We start from the raw sequence: 16,509 nt of genomic DNA, 5'->3' as shown, positions 1-16,509 counted from the left end.
TAGCAATTATAAACAGAGTAGAGATAAGGAGGACATAAGGACATTTATTATATCTCCTTATCTTTACTCTGTTTACAATTGCTACTTTTAATTCCCTTATCTGTCCTCTAGGAGATGGAGAGCTTTACTATTAGCATAAAAAGGTGTCAGTATACAATCAGTATGTGCTTCAGTCCGTTTTGAAGTGTCAAACTGAATTCAAGATGTGTGAACACAGCATAAGACCATATACCTTGCAGTACCCAAATCAGCAGATTGGGGGTCATAATGATGCCAACGTTAAAGGGATCTCCATTTAGGCCAAACCGCCTCTTCTCACCAATGCCAATAACCATATGCCAGCTGGGGGAAAAAAGGGAGCAAGTGAAGCAAAGGGCAGAAAAAGGCACAATTTTATCTAAAAAAAAAAAAAAAAGTACAAGTAGCTTATTAAATGTACAGCAAAATCTGCAACAAAAAAAAGCTGCATTTCCACAGTGTTGGGCCTCAGTCTTAAAGAGGACCTTTCACCATTTTGCACACAGGCAGTTCTATATACTGCCGGAAAGCTGACAGCGCACTGTCAGCTTTCCCGATCTGGGCCTGGTGTGAAGAGCTTACGGTCCCGGTACCGTAGCTCTTCTATGGTCAGAAGGGCGTTTCTGACAGTTAGCCAGAGACGTCCTTCTTCACAGCACAGCCAATCGCGCTGTGCTGTGAGAGCCGGGAGGAACTCCCCCCTCCATCTGCTCGCAGTACTTGTCCATAGACGAGCATTATCAGGGAGGGGGGCGTTCCAGGTCCATACAGTGCCAAAAAAAAATGCATCATGTAAAAAGGTGGAACTGTGCGGGAAAAAAACAGTTTTTTGTTAACTTTCATTTCAGACCCCTTTGGGCAGTGTTTCTCCACCTTTTCCCTCATTAAAGTTTTATTGAGTTTCAACAAAGTAAATGGCAAACATCAATGACATAAGATGAGTACCAAGGATAAGCAGGGAGAGAGGAGAGAGGTTAGATGAAGGGAGGCACAATAAAAAATACAAAGGCGCCAGTAATAATAGGGAGAAGTAGACCTATAGTGGGAAGCTCTGGCTTTTATAACTAACTGATGTCGCCTATCTAGGATTATCCTTGATCTGACCTTGCTCCTTGTTGAGTCCTATAGCTCTTTCTGATTAAGTGTTTGATTGTTTGCACCCCTGGGGAACCCATCTGGATCCAGTATATGCAGTATATCTTCTCTCCCCCTCCCCTCTTTCTTTTGTTTCTCATTTTGTGTTGGATTTTGTTGCCCCTTGGCTCCTTTCCCTTCCTCCCCCTTTCTTCTTTTGCCCTCTGGAGTCTACTTGGGGATCTCCTCGTTATCTATAGTGTAATATGTTGTTGCATATATCTGTTGTCACTGTATTTTATGCCTTATTGAAAACTAATAAACTTTGAATTGCAAAAGAGAGAAAACAAGAAGAAAAAGGGACAAGTACCAAAAGCTCTGTCGCAGAAGAGTCCATATCAATAGCAAACCATACATAAACATTGTAGGAAAAGACGGGGTATTATGAATGTGATTCCCCAGTAGTTGGGGCAGAGGTAGTAGTGTGTAAGGGAAATTTGGCATTTATGAAGTCATGGAAGGATAATGAGAGGATGAAGACTTAGTCCCTTCCAGGGCAACCCAGAGTTTATAATAGGTGGAGTGATGCCAATCTAAAATGTGTGAGGCTGTCGAGTCAGGGACTGCTAAGCCTTCCTCCTGCTTAGGTATGTTCATGATGCATTTCTAGGCAATTGTAGGAGGCTTCAAGGACCAAATGAACTTGGAGAAGGATATTTGGATTGTAGAAAAGATTAGAATTGCCTGATAGAGATATAGGAGTCTAGGGAGGACATTAATTTTGAGGATATTAATCCTATCCAAACAAGAGAAGCCTTTTCATGTCCCAATATTGAAGGGTGTGTATGATGGGGAGGAAATTAATGGAGGTACTTGATGGCTTTAGGGGAACGAGTGAAGAGAAAAGAGCGAACTGTGTGGACAAGGGAATGGGGGGAGAGAGATATTTACAACAGTGATTTTGGAATTGCTAAACTGTAAGTGATTACGTGGAGCAGCTAGGCAAGTGTGGGTCATGGAAGGCATATGAACAGTGGCGTAACTAGGAACAGCAGGGGCCCCCCCCACCGAAGACCTCGACCGACCCCCCCCCCCCCCCCCCTACGCATTCCTCCTCATTTATTATGTCCCATAGTGGCCCCTGCACGCAGTATTGTCCCCCAATAGTGGCTTCTGCACACAGTATTATCCCCTATAGTGGCCCCTGCACACAATATTATCCCCCATAGTGGCCCCTGCACACAGTATTATCCCCCATAGTGAACACCCATAAACAATTATTATACTCTGGGGGGTTTTCAGACCCAAGAATATAATAATGGGAGATCTGGGGGAATAAAAACATAAAAAAACAGTTACTTACCTGTCCCCCGGCTCCTACGCTGTCTTCTCTGCTACTGTCCTTCTGCCATGACGTCGGACGTCACATGACCCGGGACGCAGGCCGGTTCATATGACGTCAGAGACGTCAGAAAGGAGGCCTGGCAGGATCGTGGAGCGGTAAGTAACATGTTTTTTTATGTTCCCTTACCTCTCCCGGTCTGCCAATCATTATACTTGGGGGTCCGAAAAGACCCCCGAGTATAATGATAGCAGCGGTAGCGGCTGTCACTGGGCCCCTAATGTCCCGGGCCCTGTGGCAGCTACCTCCGCTGCTATGGCGGTAGTTACGCCACTGGATATGAGGAGTAGGATGTTTTCTGCAAATGCCGATATTTTGAGATGTAGGGACCCTGCACAAAGGCCCTGTACATCTGGATTCTGTTTGATGGCTACAAGGAGATGTTCCATTACTAAGGCATAGAGGATCGGAGAGAGGAGACAGCCTTGGCACGTGTTTTTGTGAATGGGAAGGGGTGTGTGGGGAGGTGTACAACGCGCAACAGCATGGTTGAACCTAGCCCTATTTGGGAAAGTCGGGTGCAGGAATCTACACTCTTTTGAAAACCTTCTTGGCATCAAGGGAGAGCAGCATTATAGGAGTTTATGAATGCTGAGTGTGATGGAGTGTGGAGAAGACTTTCAAAGTGTTATCACGGGCCTCTCTCAGTGGTTTGAAACCTACTTGATCAGGATGTAGCACATCCCTCATGTAGCAGCTCAGTCTATTGGCTACCAGTTTAGCAAACTGGTTTGTGTATATGTTAATATCAGAGCTGGGCCTATAACTGGAGCATAGATGAGGTCTACTCCATCTTTTGGTAAGACCATGACGTGTGCGTTGAGAAAAGAGGGGAGAAGGGTGTGTCAGTGGGAGACTGTTTTAAAGGCTAATATGAGGGGAGAGTTTGGTTGTTAACCACTTCAGTACTGGGCCAATTTCTGGTTCAGATACATAGGACAAGTGGTGAATTCATCCCAAGATCAATTGTCTGGCTCAGAAAAAGGACTCGCGCTCACTCTCATTTCACAGCAAATTATTATTCTTTGTAAAAAAATATGCAAATCTATTCTCCAGGATGTAATTAGGAGAACAGTGCACCTAGCGGAGCAGTCTCCGTACTGCCTATGTAGGCACACACTCTCCCTGATGTGTACGATTATCCCCTGACCCTGGTCTATAGTCTCTCACTCTGCCAAATCAGTATTCCTGTGCTATGCTGAGGAGTCCCAATAGGCCGAAACAGCACTGTCCATAGCTGGGAATCTGTTTTGGAATAAAAATACTAATTTGGCAATTAAATCCGCATCATGATAGTAGACTTTTTAACTGAATGATGTTAAGGATGCTGCCCTCTAGAGGGCGGCATACAGAGTGCACTGTTCTTCTAATTACATCCTGGAGAATAGATTTGCATATTTTTTACCCAGAATCCCTAGCAGAGCAGGAATGACTTGTAAGTCTCCGTACTGCCTATGTAGGCACACACTCTCCCTGATGTGCACGATTATCCCCGACCCTATTTTTTGGTACACAACAAGACAGAACTGTACCCATGAGGCAATTCCAAATTTTTTTTTATAAAAGCTATAAATTTATTGAATTTTTTTTTCATAAAACACATTAAAGACAATAACAGGACCAACTCATCACAGAAAGAAATGTTCCCTGTCGTCCTCAACAGCGGCACAATGTGGGGTATTTCTGCCCCTGTGTGCTGGTAGGACAGGCGGATATTTAATTAGCCAATCAAATGCGTGGCAGGCCCTATAAGAGGGCACAAGAACCTCCCCTCTGCGTGTTTTTTTCTGTCCTGTGTGGACAGAGGACAGGTGGGAGGACTTGTGTCCTCTTTGAGAAGCTCAGCAGGATCACTCACCTCCTGAGCGGTTGTTTTCTTCTTGTCACCTTCTGTGCCCTGCGGGGAGAAGGTGCTTGTTAGCCATGTGTGGCTACCCCCCTCTATCCCCCCTGCCCCCCCTCTCCTCCGCTTCCCCTGCTCCTTGTGACTTACCTGACATTTTGGTGAGAGTCCAGGGACTCCGCATGCCGCCTCTGGTGGCCGCGCGGACTGCCGGCCGCTGTAAGCGCGCACTTCCGGTTTCGCCGGAAGTATCATAGCGCCATGGCAACGGCCTGGCGCTGGCGGCCGCTCACTCAGGGAAGATTCAGGCCTTATTAAAGGCCGGAAAAGACGGGGAGATGTGGGGGTAAGTGCCCGTGTTAAGGGCCTCTTGGTGGGGGGGAATGTATATCTTTGCAGACCCCTGATTACAGGGTTAGTTGTCTGGGCAGGTTGCCTCACCTGCTTTGATTGTGGCTCCGCCCACTTCCAGCCGGCCAGAATTAAGAGGCTGGCTGGCCTGGTGTCAGAGACCTTCCTGCAGTATCTGCTGAAGGCGTGCGATTGTGGTGTTCATTGATCTTGAACTCTTTTCCAGTTTGCAAACTTTATTGGGAACCGGCTGTGATGGCCGAGTGGTTAAGGTTTTGGACTCGAAATCCAATGGGGTCTCCCCGCACAGGTTCAGATCCTGTTACGCCACTAGCTCAGTCGGTAGAGCATGAGACTCTTAATCTCAAGGTCGTGGGTTCGAGTCGCACGTTGGGCGCCAAGTCACCTCTCTGTCCGGTCTACAGGACCTGGTAAGATTTACCCTTTTTTTAAAAGCTGGTATGATGTCATGGTGACAGTGTTGCATGGTCTATTATCTCTCTCTGTAGGATATGTCATCCTCTACTACCCCTCCTGGGGATGGTAGGAGGAAAACCTCTTCCAAGAGGAAACATCTTTCCTGCTTCGATTGCGACACACCGTTCCCTGATGGTAGGTAGCGGCTTGAAAGGTCGTGCCCTGCGGGGTACTACTGGTCCTATAACTTGCCTATTTTCAGGCTATGAGTGGGCCCGTTGTCGCGGGTGCAGAGGTCCTCCACCTGTGGAGCCCTCTCCCAGAGATATGATGGCATGGGTCAAGGAGATGGTGAGTTTGGGCATCGCTTGGGTAAATAGTTTTTCCCTTGCTTGTACTCTCCTTTTTGTTTTGCAGGATGATTCCCTCAAAGGGATCCATTGCACCTTGTCTCAGCTCACCAGGAGACCATGCTCTGAGCTCCGTTCCTCGTCTCTCCCCCCCCCCTTGTAACACCTGCGGGTGGCAGAGGATGATTCCTCCGAGGACGACTCAGTTATTCCAGCAGAACTGCGTTCCATTATGAACAAACGGGCAGGCTGCTGAAGTCCATCCGGTCTACAGTGGGCCGAGATGTTGACGGGGAAGCCTCCACGTCTGCCTCTGGGGGACATATTGCCTTCCATGCGGACGCCACGCTGACCGACCTTATGGCGCAGCAGTGGAAACAGCCAGAGAAAGGACATTCGCTTTCCAGGATCTTCAAGAGTTTGTTTCCTATTAACACTACCCAGTGGGATTCCTGGGGGCCTCCCCCGAAGGTGGATTTGGCCGTAGCAAAGCTGTCCCGCAGAACCCTGGTGCCCTTGGAAGATGGTTCAAATCTTCAGGACCCTCTGGATCGTAGGGTGGACTCCGTTCTGAAGAAGGTCTACTCAGCTTCCTCCGCGCAAGCCTCTGTGGCCATAGCCTCCTCTATGGTTGGTGACTTTTTGCGCAACCGCTTAGCCGTCTTGGAGCGGGATATAGACTTGGGCGTAGACAGAGATGAGATTCTGGCCTCTATGAAAAGAGTTCATAGGGCTGCAGATTATTTGGCGGAATCCTCCTGCCATCAATTAAAAATCTCCGCCAAATCTATGGCGTTGTCTACTGCGGCCCGTAGACCCCTTTGGCTAAAGCCTTGGCGGGCAGATTTTGCGTCTAAAGCAGCACTCTGTGCTCTCCCCTTTGAGCCGGGAAGGGTGTCTGGCCAAAGCTTAGACGCCATTATGGAGGGATTAGCTGAAGGTAGGGGAAGGTCCCTACCTCAAGCATCCAGGGGCAGACGTGCTCCCTCTAGAGGCAGAGGTTCTTCCTCTAATTATAGACGCCCTTCCCAACAACGGCGTTTTAGATATCGCCCTAGGGGAGCTGGTCGTGGCGCTTCCAAGGAGGACACCAAGAGGAAGCCTGAGTTTTGACGTGGGGCAGCTCCCTGTGGCCCCCCCTTCCTGGGAGGACGTCTTTCCTCCTTTTCCAGAGCATGGTTCACCCATATCCAAGACCCATGGGTGTTGAAGATCATACAACACGGGTATCACATCGACTTTCATCTTCCACCTCCAGATCGGTTCGTTTCCACCCAAACTCTTCCACCTTCTCAGCAGGCCAGTCTAGAAGCCTTGGTTGCCGAATATGTTACCAAGGGCGCCCTGGAGAAGGTACCAGCCTCAGACCTCGGTCTGGGAGTCTACTCCCCCGTCTTTCTGTTCCCCAAGTTCACCGGGGGCTGGAGGATGATAATAGATCTGAGGTACCTCAATCGGTTTATCAGGAAGAGGTCATTTCGAATGGAAACCGTGGATTCCGTGGCTGTGTTTCTTCAGCCAGGAGAGGTGATGGTTACCCTCGATTTGAAGGACGCCTATCTACATGTCCCCATTGCTCATTTCCACAGGAAGTTCCTCAGGATTGCCGTCGCTATGGCCGGCCACAGGGAGCACTATCAATTCACAGCTCTGCCATTCGGCATCACATCCGCCCCACTGGTATTCACCAAGGTGATTTCTCCGGTCGCCGCGGCCCTCAGACTTCAGGGTCTTTTCATCGTCCCTTATCTAGACGACTGGCTACTGAAAGCTCAGTCTCCTGCTGCCCTCCTCCAGCAGCTCAACCTTGCCATCAACTTCCTACAGGAGTTAGGATTATCAATTGGGAGAAGTCCGAAATCGTTCCATCCACCTGAAGAAAATTCCTCGGATTTATAGTGGATTCAGAAGCGATGCAGATCTTCCTCTCCAGTCCAAGGAAGGAAAGAATCCAAGCCAGTGCACGATTCCTATTGCGCACTCGGCAGGTAACCATCCGGACCGCCATGAGAGTCCTGGGCCTGATGTCATCCTCGGCCAGGGCGGTGCCTTGGACTTTATGGCATTTGCGTCCCCTGCAGATGGAAGTGTTGAGAACCTGGAACAGGTCTCCACGGGGATTGCACAAGAAGATCTGCCTTTCTCCCGCTACCCGTCTTTCCCTCAGATGGTGGATACACCTGAAAGACGGAAGGTCCACGGTCCCGACAGTGTGGACCCTGTTGACAACAGATGCATCCCAGTGGGGATGGGGAGCCCATTGTCAAGACAAAACTGTACAAGGACGATGGAGATGTCCGGAGCTGGGGTCATCCAATCTCAAGGAACTCAGAGCAGTGTACCTGGCCCTAGTACACTTTGCCCCAGAATTGAAAGGCAAGTCTGTCAAAAACCGGTCAGACAATATGACGGTGGTAGTCTATATAAACAAACAAGGGGGCACCAGGTCACCAACCTTGCTGAGAGAGACGAATCTCATATTTGCCTAGGCGGAGAAGAATCTGGTCCAGTTATCCGCTGTTCACATAAAGGGCTCCCTGAACATAGTAGCGGATCAGCTGAGTCAGGGTATTACCGTATCAGGAGAATGGTCTCTCAATCCAGACGTATTTCAACAGATCGTCCAGAGATGGGGTCTCCCAGAGGTCGATCTTATGGCTACCCGACTCAACGCCAAGGTGGGGACCTTCTGCTCTCTGTACCAGGAGGACAATCCCTTGGCGGTGGATGCCCTGTCCATCCCATGGAGGTTCAGGCTGTTTTACATATTCCCTCCAATTCCAATCATACCGAAGGTATTGATAAAAATAAGACAGGACCAAGCCTCGGGAATAGCCATAATCCCGTTCTGGCCAAAAAGGGCTTGGTTTGCTCAGCTCATACAAATGAGTCAGGGCATATATTGGAGGCTTCCCCCACTCCCAGACCTGGTAACCCAAGGAGAGCTGAGATGCCAGGATCTGAGGAGACTCAACCTGACAGCCTGGAGGTTGACCAGTCCCTATTGAGAAATAGAGGACTGTCACAAGCCGTCTTGAAGACCCTATCCAGCGCCAGAGCAGATTCGACTAACAGGAACTACCGTCGAATAGGTAACATCTTTAATGCCTGGTGTCTGCAGCATCAAGTGGACTCCACCGATCCCCCTACGGAGGCGATCCTGGACTTCCTTCAAGACGGACTAGACAGAGGTCTTGCTGCGGCCACACTCAAGGTACACGTAGCAGCCCTGTCCGCCTATCTGGGGAGGCGTTTGTCTCAGGATCCTTTAGTGAGCACCTTTATTAAAGGGGCAACTAGGCTGAGACCGGTGGTAAACACCCCTGTCCACCAATGGGACCTTATTCCGGTCCTGAACGCCCTATGTGGCCAGCCATTTGAACCTCTGGAAGAGGTCTCCCTCAAGTCGCTAACCGGCAAAATGGCGCTGCTATTGGCAGCCACACCTGCCAAACGCGTTAGTGAACTACAAGCTTTGTCCGCTGAGGAGCCATATACCACCTTTTTCTCTGACCATGTACAGCTTAGGTTCCTCCCTGGGTTTCGTCCCAAGGTGCCATCTGCTGTAAACAGGAACCAACTGATTTCCCTTCCAGTATTTTTTCCGTTCCCTTCTTCTGCTGAAGAAGAAAGATGGCACAAGCTGGATGTGGTTAGATGCCTGCAGATCTACTTGCAGCGCACTCGCCCCTTTAGGTGGACTGAAAACCTGTTGGTCAGCTACACGGGGAAAAACAAGGGCGCCAAAGCCGCCAAAGCTACAATATCCCGGTGGGTTACCGAGACTATTAGAGTCGCCTATACCACCCAAGGGCTGTCGGCTCCATCTTTGCTTCATGCCCATTCAACCAGGGCAGTGTCCACTTCACGGGCAGAAAGAAGTGCTTTGTCTGTGGACCAAATATATGCAGCTGCCTCTTGGGCATCTGAATCCACCTTCATTCGGCATTACCGCCTGAAGGACCAAGTGGCAGATTCCACTGCCTTTGCCCAGACCAGTTTAAGTTCGGTCATGGGTTTGTCCCACCCATCTTGGGGACCTGCTTGCTATATCCCCACATTGTGCCGCTGTTGAGGACGACAGGGAACGAGTGATTATGAAGATAATCTTGTTTCCCTTAGTCCTAACAGCGGCACAAGATTTCCCACCCTGGGAATCATATCTTATGTATAAAACTGTATATAAATGTAATGGAGGTACTTTTGTATTTACACGCAGAGGGGAGGTTCTTGTGCCCTCTTATAGGGCCTGCCACGCATTTGATTGGCTAATTAAATATCCGCCTGTCCTACCAGCACACAGGGGCAGAAATACCCCACATTGTGCCGCTGTTAGGACTAAGGGAAACAAGATTATCTTCATAATCACTCGTTCACACCAGTGAGACCTAATCATGTATAAATGCATGGCAGTAGTTTGCAGTGGCATAGAAAAAAAATAAATAAATAAATAAAGCCACATAAAGTAGATAAAAGTGGAAGATACAAAAATGCATCAAGAATACATAACAAATGTGCAAACCGTGCAAATAATGTAAATGTCTACACCACACTAACAGCATGTATGACAATAGATAGTAACCAAAGTCTCACCAGTGTGAACGCACCTCGATGTGTGTTTCACTGGTATAAAACCGGCTTCATGCAACCCTGATGATGTATTGCTACAATGTAATACTCTGTAAAGCTGTTAAAAAAAAAAAATAAGGAGGTGACGGCATTAGAGAAAACTTCATTTTTATGTATTCTGTAGGTAGATGCGATTGTGGTAATGCCAAATTTATACAGTCTTAGTTACATTTCACCATCTTAAAAAATAAAAAAAATCCAAAGCTTTGAAAAATAAAAAAAAAATATTTCTTGGAGTCTGACACCTATTAGTGTTTTATATATATATATATATATATATATATATATATATATATTAAAAAAAACAGTGGTTCGGCTCTTGATTTCTTTTTTTTCGCCCTATAGTGCTCACCATATAGAAAAAATATTTTTATAGTAGAGTATTTTTAGGGCAAGGAGACACAAAATGTGTTTGCATTGTATATTTATCTTTATCTCTGATCTAAGGAAGGCCAGCTATCTCTTCAGTAGCCTGCGTCCACTCACTTGACTGGACTTTCTCCTTACTGGACTTTCTCCATACACCATGTGTTCACCTTCTCTGCATCTGTTATACTGATGAAGGTCTTTGGACCGAAACGTTTATAAGTGTAACTGTGGATGCCTGTAATAAATATATAAAATTTCTATTTTGAGTACCAGAAAAATCTTTTCTTTATGGACTATAGCGGTGAGATGCCTTTTCTGAGCACCTAATTCCCACATACTGAGTGAGGGATCATTACATCCAATCAGTCTGTTAGAGCTACTGGGTCCTACAGGATCCAGATCAGCTCTATAGTTATTGGCAGAAGACCGTATTCCTCCTGTAACTGGGGCTAATGGATCAGCCCCAGTTACAGGGAAAATCAGCCCCCACCACCACCAAACAACCCCCCCCAAAAAAAAACAAAAAAAAAACATAGTGCTCAGATGTACCCAAAGATCTATTATGACCTTATGAGGATACAATGTAAAATAAATAAAATTAATAGAAAAGTTATTAATAATAATAATAATAATAACCTAAAATAATAATAAAAAAAAAAAAGCACCAATAACATAATGATAAAAATGACTGTATCGGAGAGGAAAAACTATTTTAAAAGGTTTTTAGTAGCACTTTGTGCAATTAAATAAAAAAAAAAAGAAAAACAGACATTTTCTCTCCTTTTTTGTTTACCTTTTCGTGAAATATAAATAAAATTTAAAAAAAACTTGTAAATATGAAAACAACATAAAAAAAAACCCCTGTATCACTAGAAAAAGACATAAAAATTTGTTGAATAGCACAAATGATAAAAATGGTATTGCCCTCAAAACTACACATACAAAAACACCGAAAATGTGTCTGGTCCTGGGGAAAAAAAAAAAAAAAAGCAAAACCATAATATCACAAAAAAGACTTACATCTCTATTAAGTATAACATATATCCAAAATCAAGTATTTGCATATGTGAAGACATCTTCAGCCCTGACTCTGGGTGGTATTAAGCACTTGCAGTAAATTCCAGGAAGATGTCGTCTCTTTACTGATCTTAAAGCTGAGTTTGCTTAATAGCTTAATCTCTAAGCTTCTTTTTGTATTGCGATTGTCATGTTCATTCGCTTTAAATAGGCCTGGTAACCTTGAAAGACAATTTGCCCTAGTTTGTTAAAATAATATGGGTGCACACTATTATGTGGAAAATCTTAAAAATAAAATGGTGAGACACCAAAAATTCTAACTGAAATCATTTGCCCACTTTAACCCCTTCCCATTTTTTGGATTTTTAGTTTTTGACTCCATGTCTTCCAAACCCCATAACTTTTTTATTTTTCCGTTCACAGAGCCATATATCGGCGGAACAAATTGTTCTTCATAATGGTACTATTTATTATTCTGTACTGGGAAGGTAGTAAAAGATCCAGAATGGGGTGGAACTGGAGAAAAAGTGCATTTGTGCGACTCTCTTATGGGCTTTGTTTTTACAGCGTTCACTGAGCAGCCAAAATTACATGTCACCTCAGGGTCGGATTGGCCCACCAGGGAACCGGTGAATTCCCCGGTGGGCCCCGAGCCCCGACTGTTAATTCCTCATTTAGCCACTGCAGATGCACTGGTCGGGGGACCAAATGGGATCCTGAGCAATGCATTTGCCTCAACACACAGGGGCCCCCATTAGCTGAAGCAGAAGCTGCACAAGGTGTCCTCCCGATATATAGGGAAAGTACATATCAGAAGACACCATGTGCAGCTTCAGCATCAGGCAATGGCCACTTGTAATCCCTGACTTATCTGCAGTAGCGATCACTGCTTTCTTCCCTGTCTGTGCTGCTTTAACTTCTCCCCTCCCCCTCGTTAACTATTGCCTCATCTCTCACATCTGTATATATAGTATTCATATACATTCATATAAGTATATATGTGACTTATATATGATATACGAATGTATATAAATGTATACGTGTGAGTATATATGTTATGATAATGTATATGTGTGATATGGTATATGTATAAGGCCTGGTTCAGATCTGCATTCGGTAATCCGTTCGGGGAGTCCACATGGGGACCCCCTGAACAGATTACCGAAAGCGTTAGCAAGTAGTGTGCAGTGAAAGCACACGGAGCCAATAGACTATAATGGGGTGCATGTGGTATCTGCACGGTCTGCACGCGAGTCATGTGGACAGGAAATTAGATCATGAAGTACTTTTCTGTCCGCATGTTCCCTGCGGACACCGCACGAAAAGCACATGGATCCCATTATAATCTATGGGGTCTGTTTTCTTTTACTGCACACCGTTTGCTAATGCATTCGGTAGTCTGTTTGGGAGGGGGGTCCCCATGCGGACTCCCCGAACGCATTACCGAATGCAGATGTGAACCAGGCCTTAGTGTGTAGGTATATAGTGTGTGCAATCCCATCCACACATTGCAGAAAAATACACACAGTGGACACACTGCAATTTCCAAAACTGTTGTGGTTTTGGAAATCGGACCATGTCACTTATACCTACAGAAACACTGGTGGTTTCCCTATAGGTATAATGGAAGCAGAAAGTCCTCAGAGGAAACCTCTGTGGAGTTTCTGCAATAAAGCAGTGTTCACACTGCCGCTGCTGTCCGCCCGGAGTTGCTTTAAAACCCGTTCATTTGCCAGACTAAACGGACACTGGCAGCGCACAATGAAGACAGGTGAGTATACTTTTTTTATTCGTTTTTTATTTTATACCTCCCGCCTGGCACATGAGTTGCTCCAATTCCTGGACAACCACTTTAAAGGATTTATCCATGTTTCTAATATTGATGGGCTGTCCTTAGGATAGGCCATCAATATTACATCTGTGATGATACAACAGCCAGGACCTCTGCAGATCAGCTTTTCCAGGACGCTGCAGCTACAGGTAATGGTAACATTTCTAGGAGCCACGCTGTTCACTTGCCATACAAGGTGTAGCAGTAGGTTTAGGTAGTGCAGTGGTGCACATGGTATAGTGCGTGAGCAGCATGTCTCCCAACATGTTACCTTTAGCCATTGTGTCTTGGTACCGCTGATCTGCAGGGTCCTGGTGGTGGGCCCCTAGAAACAATTCCACTAGTGGGTCCTAGACACCCCAGTCCGACCCTGTGTCACCTGTATTCTATGTTTTGGATATGATTCCAGGGATATCAAATTTATATAGTTTTATTTACATTTTAACCGCTTAACCCCTTCCCGTCGATGGCACTTTTTGACTTCCTGACCAAGCTCGATTTTTCAAAACTGACATGTGTCATTTTATGTGGCAATAACTTTGGAATGCTTTAACTTACCAAAGTGATTTTGAGATTGTTTTTTCGTAACACATTGTACTTCATGTTAGTAGTAAATTTTGGTTGATGTTTTGTGTTTAATTATGAAAAAATAGGAAATTTGGTGGAAATTTTGAAAAGTATGCATTTTATAAAGTTTGAAATGATGTGCATTGCATACAGTCAGACCACCAAAATTATATGATAAATCTCATGTCAATGGGAGGCTTTTTAACCCATTGATTTCAACGTGAAGCGCCCATAAGTCGGCACACATTGAAATGAATGGGATCTGTTTTGAGCGCTCACACTCTGACACGTGTATACGTGTCTGAATGCGCGGTGCGTTACTCCGTGGGAATGGAGCCTAAGTCACATGGTGCTTTTTTTTTTTTTTTTTTTATGCACTTCACCTGAAAGGTAATGGCAATTAAGGCTAAAGCCCCAAGTTGCGGAAACACAGTGTCTTCTCCTGTTGTGGAAATGCAGCAGAAAAAAAACACTGCAATTACAATACCAGCAAAGGGAATGAGATTCTGGCTCATCTCATACACAAATTGTGGAAAAGAAAAATGCATCATGTCACTAGAAACGCTGAAATTATCAATTCTGATGTAACAAGGGAAGAAAAAATGCTGAGAAAAATGCAGTAACAATGCAATAAAAACATGATGCATTTCTCCTGGGTTTTTTTTTAATCTGCGTTCTGTAACATGGGTCCTCAGCCTTAAGGCCCCATGTTGCGGCAACGCAGCTTTTTTTGTTACAGATTTTGTTGCGTTTTTTTTTTTTTTTTTTAGCTAAAGCCAAGTATGGCTACAGAAGGAATGGGAAATATATAGGAAGGTCTTATACTTCTACCTTTTGTTCACGCCGCAGTTGTTCCTGCAGCGCTTTAGCGTGGCATTTCCAGCCTGTGGGGCCCCTGCCTAAAGGGGTTTTCTGGGCTTGCAGATTTATTAGCTATATTTAGAATAAGTTAGCAATTGGAGCTTAGTGGGGTTCCAACGTTCCAACACCTGGGACCCTGTTGATCAGATATTTGAAGAGAATAGTAGTGTCTTCACAAAAAATCAAGCATGCCAAACATTGTATAGCAATTAGAGATGACCAAGTACTATTCGAAACGGCAGATTCGATTAGCACGCACTCATAGCAATGAATGGAACCGGCCGGCACGCAGACGGGGCCGGCGTCCTGCTGCGTCTATTCATTCCTATGGGTGCATGCTATTCGAAACTGCCATTTCAAATAGTACTCATTTTAGTACTGCATTTCTACAATGTGGGGTCTCAACCTAATTGACCGCCTCACCCCTATTTCTCTGCATTTTACACAGCCCTGTACTCTATACACAATTACTCAGTGAGAGGCAGCAACAGCTCTCAATACAAAAGCAAGGGAAAAAAATCAAATATGCAACAACAACATCTAGTCACAGAGCGTTCTTAAAAAGTATCTAAACTTTTATGATAAATTAATCTCTGTAGTGCAGGTAACAATAGTGAACTTTGTCATATATTTTATTGAAGAAAAATGCTTCTTTCTCCTTTTATTTCCCTTCCTTCTTCCCCTGCACTGGGCATCAGAGGATTGGGGAGATGTGAGCAACTTTTTCCTTTGTTAATACTCCCATATGTATCCCTATTTCCTTTTAATGTGCTGGAAATCCCTTTAAGGAAAAGAGGAACCTAGGCTGCATCCCATGCAGTTAGAATAGTGGCATATATACGTATGTAATGATATATAACAGGATAACAAGCAACTACAGGATTATCCAGCTTTGCAGAGCAGGATTAATTAATACAAAGACTCTCTAAGTATCTTACAGGCCAAAACTCAGAGTGGTCTACAATAAACTTACTACGACAACTACATCAGGCTCCTGTAATCCAGTACAACAGAGTCAGCTCATTTGGATCAGGATTGTTTACTCGGTTATTATAAAATTAAACATTAGACTAAATGAGACAATTTGTCTTCACAAGATTCTGACGCGTTTCCTTCTCGCCGAGACTGGTGCTGCAGAAAAAAACCTAATGAAAATAAGACAGAAATGTGAAAATGACCACAAACAATAAGTGGTTTTCACACTGCTACACTTACTAACAGGTTAGACTCCTGTATTAGCATGGCCTATGGTAGAAAGCAGTATTTATACTAAAGTCAGGATTACTATTAGAATAATGTGTGCTAAAGGCACATATCATACAATTTATCTGAACGCCGACCACCCATTGGCTATATACCTTTTGGGGCCGGCAAATACCTCTTTAGTCACATAAGCTAGACTCACACGACGCAAGGGACACCCTACATGACCTCCGTTTCCACTGTTGGAATTGGTCCTACCATTCCAAATGACCTACACTTTGTCACGTGACTATAATGTGAATATAATCTGAACTGTGCAAGTGCAGCAGTGCTAAGACAAGGAAGGTGGGAACCAATTATTATCAATAAAAATAAAAACATTACATAGGATAAACATTTTGTAGTAGATATATTTGTGGACAATACACATAACATCTGTACAGTGGCACGCAGTCCTTACATATCCATAGGGCCATGGTTGGCCTTTGGTTGCAGCCCTTATACTACACCGTAGGTGAGAATACCTCCATAATACAGCATACAAGGAAACATACTACTTTTTTGTTTCTCTTTTGAT

The sequence above is a fragment of the Leptodactylus fuscus genome, chromosome 5 (genome assembly GCF_031893055.1).
Source record: "Leptodactylus fuscus isolate aLepFus1 chromosome 5, aLepFus1.hap2, whole genome shotgun sequence".
Lineage (NCBI taxonomy): Eukaryota > Metazoa > Chordata > Amphibia > Anura > Leptodactylidae > Leptodactylus > Leptodactylus fuscus.
This window is presented reverse-complemented; position numbering follows the sequence as displayed.